Raw genomic sequence first — 10,713 nt, 5'->3', positions numbered from 1 at the left:
TATAAGCCAGAAGATAGAATTCTTCTTACTCACCGCTGTGAGAACCTCAAATCCTGCATACTACCATTTCAGACTGGCTGTTAATGTACACAATTTCATTAAAATGTAGAACAAAAATGTGTATAAATGTTCGTCGCTACTTATATAAGATTTGAGGTTTTCATGGAAGTGAATACTGATATTATCACGTATTAGTGACTAGACACGGAATCTGGATTGATAATTGGATTTCTTTTGGACGTTCCACTCTTCCGGCTTTCGGCTTACGTTAGTTGTTAAAGGAGCAAGACATTTTGGGATCCTTTCTTATTTTTGAGAATGATAATCGAAATATTTCGTTGGCATTATTCCAAAAACTCCCTCTTTGTCCCAAATAACGTTCAAAACTGTATTAAATTGAAATTTGTATTGGAATAGATGTACTTTGTACATTAAAATTGAAGCTTTATTGAAACATCACTATATATACTATATGTTATTTATTGAAATTACCCAAAGCTTTAAGTCTGTAGTTACGACAGTGAGTCGAGGAGGTTGGTGATTGGCTGTGCTCAAGACAGGTCTATAATAGCTAAAGTACGAAACGTCGTTCATGCAGGGTAAATTGTACACATTTCATTCAACGAAACCAGAATATCGAAGTCGAATCAAACGTCCATTACCAGCCAACGGCTAGGTAAACATTGTTCCCACAGTGAAGTCACCCATTAGTGAGTAACGGTTGGCTAATCGCGTCCAGACTCCAGTGCATAGCACCGAACACGCATTTCTGTGGCAACAATTCACGAAACAGCTGCTGCTGATTGGAAAAGAGTTACAGGAAATTTACTGCAATCCAAACGCCACACTATAGGTGTGTAAATTATATAAGTAAAAGTATATAATTAAGTGTAAGTAAATTATGTAAAGTAGAACTGTATAAAAGTTCATTTTCAGCTCCATGTAGCAGAGATTATACGGGACGTTTTTAATAAGAATCAAATTATGCATATTATCCCAAAAATATAAATCATCAGAGCCAAAGATATGAGAACTCCAAATGCAGCAGAATTAAATTCGCCTAAAAGTTTCTGGTATAGACCTCTAAAAATACTAGAATTCAGTTAATCCTTTGAATCCAGAAATGTATCTAAGTATTAGAAAGTTAAATTTACATTTCACAAAAAATCACTGCTCCTCCTTTAAGACCTTCTGATAAATGTCATTTAGGGAAATAATTTGTTGTTTATTGTGAGCATCACGGAACACATAAATACACTTTGCGGGTAATTACAGAGTTTCTTGATAAAAAAAAACAAGCGATATGCAGTCTATGGTCACAACAACACTTCAAAGTATTGATTTAAATTCATTCATTAGTTTATAGATGAAACCTATTGATAGACAAGCATTATTCTTCCATTTTTATGACCGCCCTAAAAACAGTAAGAAATTTGTCCTTGTCAGAGATCGAGACGTCATTCGCTTGTTAGGTTAGGGCATATCTGCTGTGCCGGATACAGTTGTCAGTTCCTATCTTCTTAAGCTTTATTGCTCTGTCTTTTAAAACTGCATGATACTGTGGAATACGGATAAAGAAACCTGTATATCCATACTTAGTAACACCACCATTGTATTTGCATAAGCCAAGTCGCCACACGTGGTATGGCGATAGACATAACCCTAGATCTTTTGCCAGTATTTATAGTGGTCCTTTCTTCACATTCTCCACCGAGCTCATATATTAGTACTTGAGTTTCGCTTTTCAAGATGGTTGCGGTGCCCTTGGATGACTTATCTTGACATGTAAGTTATCTTATGAAATCGATATTGGTCACGTTCTGTGTCGTATTTAAGTACATGCTTCCGAATTTTAGTTCTATTCTTTCCTACATTTATTACGATTAAATTCACTTTAATTACTCCTTATAATAATTCAACTATTCGAACGATATCATTAATGTAGTTTTATGAAATGTTTAAGAGATAAACTAAATGAAAAGATACAGTGTATTATGTTAATATTATATTTGTGACGAATATAATTTTTAATTATTCTGATGTCAATTTACAACCTTAAATCTGAAGATAGTGTCTCCACTGAGAGAACGTTAAATCCAACGACCTTGACTTTTGTGACATGACTGTAATATATCAATGACCTCTTTAACTGCAATTTCTTTTTAATGCGAGCATACTTTCCTCCTTAACAAGTCAATATTTTAGCGTAGTTTCCTCATACTCTGAAAGCTTAATCAAGCAAATTGAAGAAAGAAAATAATGCAGAGAGATAAATAGATTAGTTTATTTCACAACACATTACGAAAATAAATAAGATTAGAAGATTAACGAGAAAAACAAGCAGCTGGTTCTATCAGTTCACTGAGTCCCATAACAGCAAAGTTTATTTTAATTAAGTTGTGTAAGAATTTAAGTAACAAATCATAAATAAGGGCATTAATTCATAATATTTTGTCCAGCATCCTTTTGTACTAATGAGTACTTGATATGCAGGGTGTAACTGAAAGGTGCGGACAAATTTTGGCCCGAGTTTACAAATACCAAAACAAGAAAAACTGCTAGTATCAACATGTGTTCAGAAAAATTTAATTCGTGTCTTACATCTGAAATTGCACATTTATAATAAGTGCTCAAAATGTCCTCCGTGAGATTTAATGCATGCCCCGCCACGTCTCATCATGGACCTCTATATCCGTTCAAAGTTGCGGATGGTCTGACATGCATCCACAGTGCAATGGTGAAGTGTCTTTTCATTGTCAACAGGAGTTGCATTCACAAAGGTTTTCAGGTATTCCCACAGATACAAATCCAGAGGAATCAAATCTGCCTCTACCTACTCATCAGTCATGATAGGTAGCATGGAGAACATGTCGCACAGCACGGCTAGAATATGCAGGAGCACCATCATGCGTGTACCACTTTCGTGATCTGACTGCCAATGGTACATCTTCCAGTAGATTTAGCAGATCATATAAGAGGAAATCTGGGCAGCGGATGCCTGTAAGGCGACGTGGTAAAACATCCGGGTCTACCAGTCAATTATCAGTCAGTATCAGAGTCAGACATTGCGGTTGCCTTTCTTGACGTTCTTGTCATCAGGAAAGAGACGATACTGGCCAACAAAGTCTACAGGAAACCCACCCACACTGACCGATATCTCAACTTCAACTCTAACCATCCGCCACATGTGAGAAGGTTTGATTCAGACCCTTCACAACAGAGCTGCCACCATATGCCAAGAACGACGAGATATCAGCAGCATGAGAAGCGATCTCCAGCTCAGCGGTTATCTCCAAAGCCTCATCGACTCGCTCATTAATTCCGATGGTAGCAGTTGTCCGAATAAAAAGCAAAAGCCCCTGGGCTCTGTGTACATCCCATATGGGAAGGGTGTTTCTGAGAAGTTCAAAAGTATAGGGAATCTGTACATCAGGATGATCTTCGGAAATAAACACACACTTAGGAGTTCACTCATGAGAACAAGGCCAGAAAGAGAGCCGCAACAGACGGCACAGTGCGTCTACAGTATTCCCTGTGAGTGTGGGAGGAGCTACATTGGGGAAACAGGGAGACATCTAGCCGTGCGGATCCGTGAACATAGGCACAACCTCCAACAGGGTCTTCTAGAAAAACCAAAATTAGCCTAGCATGGCTATGAATGGGGTGATAGAGTAGGCTGGGATTATGCTAGGATTTTTGGTAATTGAAAGTAACAGTAGGTATAGAAAATACAAGGAATCGACCCATGTGGCATGCTTAACCAATCTGAGCAGCCAACCCACTTCGGACATTTCTCCCATCTGAATCCCCCTTATCAGCAAGGAGATTAGCAACTCACAGAGAAGATTTGTATGTCGTGACAGATTCATCGTGGGTTTCTATAAGGTTTAAGTCTCGATTGTTCAGTTTTTATTTCACAGATGGCGCTAGCGGTAGGCACTACACGTCTTCACTAATTTTTCAAATCCCCCCCTCCACCCCCATTCACTGGTGCTCATTCACATAGTTTTATTGGCTAGGTTTGTAGCATAAAATTCTTCTTCCTTTCCTATCCTAGTTCCACTAATGTGCGTGCTTTACCACAATTTTCATTGCATATTTTCGTGTTATCTCCCTCCCAATTAGCCTGGTCTCAGGTGTGGAGGCGTTGTCGAATACCTCCACCGTAGCCCTATGAGTCTTAGAAGGAGACGAAAAGTGAACCCAGTGCATGGAGGTATAACCGGGCTACCCTGTTCCTGGGGATATAAATACGGGACCTGACCCATAGGTTTTGGGAGTCTCTAATCTGAGACAGTAAAATGTGGTCACGAGTCCCGCGGTACTAGGACCTGAGAGTAACTGCGCTGGCGAGGACCAGCAGCAGTTTTAAACGGCAGACCCATCCTCTCGTCAAAGAGGATGTTACATAAGGATTATAATCTCAAGTGTTCAGGTGGAAAATAACATTTCTTGTCGTGGAGTCTCAAGGGGCTTGTCGCCAAGACGAACTGGTTGGCGCTAAACCGCCAGTCGTAAAGTAACTCTGATTGTGACTCTGACAGGTGTTGTACAGTGATTGCAGTTAGCTCTTTCTAAGGAGCCTGAATGAGTAGGTGTCTCCCTTCCACCTGAGGACGGAAACAGATCCAGTTTCCGAAACGTTGTGGTTTCTAGTTTCTAGAATACATGACGATGGACAAAATCCAAAAACCCAGCAATTCTGCCCCAGAAAACAACAGCCATCAGCTTTCTGGCAGACAACGTTTGTTTAAGTTTTTTCGGTTTGGTTGGTGAATGTGTGTGCATCTACAACTCGGACTGCTCCTTGGTTTCAACATTCACAAATGAAACCCAGGTTTGATCATCTTTTATTCGTACGAGGTGATTCAGAAATTCATTGCTCTAAAAAGTCGACAAAAACCGAAGCCATTTTCGGCTCTTTGTGCGCACTCTTGAGCATTTTCGGACCCCATCTTGCCCAAAACTTGTGATAGCCTACCCTAACTGTGATACTACAGATGGCCGACCACTTCGCTCTTCATCATGAACATCTGTTCGCCCATCTTTGAATATTCTACACCACTGTCTTGCAGTTTCTTCACTCATTATATTTTGGCCATAAACGCGGCATAATTCACTATTGATTTCCACAGCATACATGTTTTTAGCATGAAGAAAGCGGATAACAGTACGAATTTCGCAGATGGCGGGGTTATCAATCGCAGGACACATCATAACGTACTCTGTAGAGACAAGAACAAACACTAGGTGACCAGTCATGTGATAGTGACGTTACCTCGCATGCGCGAGCCCTCCCACGCTCCTACGTTAGTTGCCTAAAGTAAACGGTGGTTACTTTCCGAATAGCGCTCGTATATTCTTCAAGTATAAAAAATATATATAATGCAGAACATATCCAACCATCTGTGACACATTTGACGGGTAAATTGCTGCTGGTCCTCGCCAGCACAGTCGTTCCTGGTTCCGAGTCCAGCGGGACTCATGACGATATTTTATTTTCTCACTGCTCTGGGACTCCTCAGAACACTGTGTGTGAGAAACATTTGTTATGCAGCCTGCAATTAAAGTCTCGTAGTGTTCTCTGACGCTGTTATAGAGAATCCATATGATCGCCGAGTGTTCCTGCTCCCCATCTCACCGTTTTCGTCACCGCCATTGCTTTTGTCGGCTAAATGAACATTATCACCATCATGAACACTGAAGATTATGGTTCTTATTTTATCTTTCCATCGCCTCTTCTCACGTGTTCCCTTCTCATTAATTACATTTATGAAAATAATGAGCAAATGTAGCGACGCACGCGATAGCGTAGTTGGTTGAGGTACTATGCTACAAGCCAGAAGGTTGCGAGATCGAATACCGATGAGGTGGATTTTTCAATTTACCTAATCCTTCCAGCCGCACTATGGCCCTGGGTTCGACTCAGCCTCTATAACAGAAATGAGTACCAGGAATATTCTTGGGAGTAAAGGGTACAGGCGCGTAAGGCTGACAACCTTGCCGCCATCTATGAGCCGATTGCCTAGAGAATGTGGAAATCTCAACATCTCATAACCCTATGGGTCTCCACGGCCTGTTACAGGGATACATTTACTTTTGTACTGACAAGGTTAGTGTAGCGGTAGTATTATATCTAAACTTCTACTCGGGAGACTCCGGGCTATGGGAAATAATGACAGATGGATTTCATGGTTTTCCAGTAACAAATATTAGAAAAGTATCGTAAAATAAACCACGACCGTTTTCTTTCCAAATCCTAACCTACTGTACATGACAATCACTCCATACTACTCGATTACGAAGTCTATGCTGTTGAAACAAGGTCATCACAAATCTAGGAATATTGCAGGAGATGGAGAAATGCACAGTTAAAGGGTGGGCTGCTTTGCGATAAGTACTTCTTGCTTATTCTCAACCTCACTTTTCAGCTCAGTCATTATTTACAAGGAATGACAGTGCATCTCGTGACAAAAATGCAATGTCTTCTATTACGCAAATGAGAATTAAAAAGAATTTCTTATTCACACACAGACATCATGTGACAGAGATATCAAAACGCAGAGCAATGTAATATTGGCTCAGAAACTTATCTGCAATAGTAACAACGGCAGTCATTACAGTCTTCCATCTACTCAACGAGACTTGTTTAACTTCTTTTTATGGCCGCGACATAGCTCAAGCGGTTAGTCGCTGGCTTCCCACCGCGGCTGCCAGAGTTCGATCCCGGGTCTGGTCAAGTGGGATTTGTGGTGGACAAAGTGGCGCTGGGGCAGGTTTCCTCCGAGTACTTCGGTTTTCCCTGCCAATCTTCATTCCACCAATTGCTCCACAATCACCCTCACCTATCATCTGGGGCTGGTACAATAGGCCAGAAGTGGCCGCAGTACAAGGAACTTAGTCCCACCCCACTAGCAATAAAAAAAACTTCTTTTTATTTATTTCAAACAGTTAGTCTTAATACACCCAACTCATTTAACTAACTTCAAGGGGCTGAACCTTTCTTGAGAAACTGCCAGTCGTGCAGTTACTCAAGAATTTCTCAAAATGTTATGGAACCCGAAGGTTCATTACCGTGTTTACAAGAGCCCTCCATTGGTCCCTTTCCTGAGCCAGATCGATCTAGTCCATATCACCCCAACCGATCTCTCTGAGAGTTATTTTAATATTATCAAACCAACTACTTCTAGGTCTTCCTACTGGCACCTTTTTTCTGGCTTTCCCACCAAAATCCTGCATGCATTCCTTTTCTCTCAAATGCGTGCTACATGACCGTCCCATCTCATCCTCCCTAATTTGATCATTCTAATTATACTTGGTGAAGAGGACAAGTTATGAAGATCCCCATGCAATTTTCTCCAACCCCCCCCCATCATATCACCTCCCTTTGGTGAAAAAATTCCCAGCACTCTCAGATTCCCGATGAGGTCATTGGATTTTTCAATGGGCCTAATCCCTCCAACCACACTGTGGCCCTGTGGCTGATAATCTCACCGCCTTCTGTGAGCCGATTGTCTAGAAAATGTGGGAGCCTAGACCTTTCACAACGTCATGACCCTTCAGGGCCTGTTACAGGGGTAACATGATATATATAAGGGTCTAATTTTTTTTGTGATGAGACAGATATCNCTTCTGTGAGCCGATTGTCTAGAAAATGTGGGAGCCTCGACGTTTCGCAAACTTATGAGCCTTCACGGCCTGTTACAGGGACAACATTATATATATAAGGGTCTATTTTTTTTTGTGATGAGACAGATATGATCACTTATTGAACAATGCAATGACAGATAAAAATCTTAATTGTTATTATTTTATGGTTTGTATATTAAAGGTAAGCCGGTCACGGTAGCCGAGCGGTCTAAGGTATGCACTGTCTTCGCTCGCTCGGAAGCCGGGATCGTTGGTTCGAATCCCACTCAGGGCATGGATGTTTGTGTGCGTTTTTCTGTGTTTGTGTACAGGTAGAGGCCTTGCGACGAGCTGATCACCCGCGCAAGGAGTCCTACCGTATGTGTAAGATCTAGAAAAACCGAAGTGAACGGAGAAGTTCATGGAGGTAGGCCTAGGCCCACTCTGGCTGTAGTGCCAAGGAGAAATATTAAAGATAAAACAATTAATCTATTTAATTCTGAACAATAGAACTGAAATAGCAGGATAACTCTGCAGATGAAGTGAAAACTTAATAAATTATATTGAATGGTGCGATTTTATATACAGAAAAGCGGCACCTGTTTGTTCAAAGGCAAGTTTTCGAACCTAAAATTACGTCACGTTCCAGATCCACTTTCATAGGAGAAACTAAAAAAAATATAATTCTCTGTTGCATATAAGTGAAACGCGTTTCTATGTGATACAGCGTGCCGATTTGAAACCGGTCTTGTTCTGTCGCCTGCCACACAAACTTTTGTAACATGTGTCAGGGTTGAAACGGGAAACACCAGTGCATTATCTTGCTGCCTTTGTGATACACGTATATAGAAATAGATAATAACTTCCCAGAAAACGGGTTTACTGCCTTAAAATATTAAAAATAAACAAAAAATTCCTATCATTCCTGCATGTTCACCAGTTTCATATTCGTGGTCGAGCTCCCAACAACGTTTTATCACAATTAATTTTCTTTTAGAAGTTTCCCGTGGTGCACCGCGAGCGTTGTTCAACTTCTCTGCGTACAACCCACGAGCGCAGCGTCACAATTTACCCCATTCCATGCCGGATTTTGTACCGGCTGGCAGGTGCAAATGTCAGCATTTTCTTCTTCGAACTAATGCTCCCAAAAGCAAAAATAAACAATGTTAGCAATGTAAGAGGAAGTGTAAAATCTGCGAAGAAGAAACAGTAATACAGAATCTTTTAAAAGAGCATGTTGTAATTTATTCACGTTAATCTCGCGAATGTAAGCCTATCTCTCGTGAATTACGAGGATCTGTATTCGGGATTATTGGCTTTTTGGACTTCATCCATCGACCATTATTGCAAAGAACACAGCGTTTCGGAAACTGAATCTGTTTCGATACTCACGTGAAAGGTGAAAGTCGTGAACTCTATAGGTCCGTTAGGAAGACATAACACCAGTCACTGAGCAACCTATGGCAGTAGCACTACAGCTATATAAATACCTGAGATAATATTTTGTTAATAGGAGATAATAGGCAAATATATACAATAAAACTGAGATAAAGGATATACAGACCTGAAACTAAGGTACGAAAGGAAGTGGAAATTTTATGTAACAAACCTAGCCAACAGACCAAATCAAGGAAAACCGACGTGTAGGATTAAGATGAAAGTTTTCATATTGTAAAGCTATTGATCCCTTTAGTTCTTTGTCTTCTTTAGAATAGCTGATGATACATAAAGTCCCAAAACCCGGTAATCCAGAGTGCTATAAATACCGTCACAGCCCTTTAGAATCTACGAGGTGTCTCTGTGTTAACTGGTGCAATTTATTCGTTATATTAAACAACAGGGATTTATTGTCCTTATGGAATTTGAAGTTATTACACAAAGTTCCACGATTTATTTTAATATATATTTGGATTTAGAATAACAATAGAAGTTCTTTTACCTTTTCAATTCTCGTTCAGTTGTGTCGCAGCCACAATTGCACGCAAGTGGAAACCCCTGGGATTATTTTCGGAACCGGAAGTATGTATATATATATATATATATTGACAATACATATTGTTAGCGTTTCCTCCCTACAGCTGACTCGTATTTCCTCTGCACAACAAAACTACTGAAAGTGTTCTTACTTACCAAAACTCGCTCATTTCCAGTCTCATGTGTACAAAGCTCGGTATTACCGTCGCTTATTTAAAGAGGGGAAAGATGTTTGCGGAACTCAAAATGAAATCTTTCAAATGCCATTTCAGTTTTCCCTTCAGTAATCAGTTTCCAGTGACTACGACTGAAGCTCCTAGAAGAATCCGGAAACGGTTCCATTGAAACTAACTTCGTGGTATTTTATGAAGATAGAGCCTCCGAGTCTTCTCATCTGCTGCCTATAAACGTAACAATTAGAATATGCAAAACTATTATTTTGTCTGTGGTTCTGTATGGGTGTGAAACTTGGTCTTTGACATTAAGGGAGGGACATAGACTGAGGGACTCTGAGAAGACGGTGTTGAGAATATTTTGACCGAAGAGAGAAGAAGTGACAGGAGGTTGGAGAAAACTGCATAACGAGGAGCTTCATAACTTGTACTCTTCTCCAAATATAATTAGAATGATCAAGTCAAGGAGGGTGAGATGGGCAGGGCAGGTAGCACAATTGGGATAAGATATAGGATTTTGGTGGGAAAGCCAGAAAGAAAAAGACCAACAAGACGACTTAGACTAAGTGGGTGTATAATATTAAAATGGACCTTAGAGAGATGTGAGGGAGTGTTGTGGACTGGAGAGCTGTTGTGAACACAGTAATGAACCATTGGGTTTCATAAAATTTTGGGAAATTCTTGAGTAACTGCACAACTGACGTCTTCTCCAGAAGGGCTCATCTCTATGGAGGTAGTTATTTAGTTAGTTAGGTAGTTAGTTAGAGCTTCCGAAGTATCAATGCGCACACATAGCAGTTTAACTGGATTTATTTTGATAGTTGGTGCGTTGATCAAGAATTATAAGATTTTTTATGTATCTGAAGGTGACAGCCTACCTATACCTTTCAATTTATTGAAATTGAAGACTAAATTAGAGGTTAAATTTGACACTATT

The sequence above is a fragment of the Cryptotermes secundus genome, unplaced genomic scaffold (genome assembly GCF_002891405.2).
Source record: "Cryptotermes secundus unplaced genomic scaffold, Csec_1.0 scaffold22, whole genome shotgun sequence".
NCBI classification, from domain to species: Eukaryota; Metazoa; Arthropoda; class Insecta; order Blattodea; family Kalotermitidae; genus Cryptotermes; species Cryptotermes secundus.
This window is presented reverse-complemented; position numbering follows the sequence as displayed.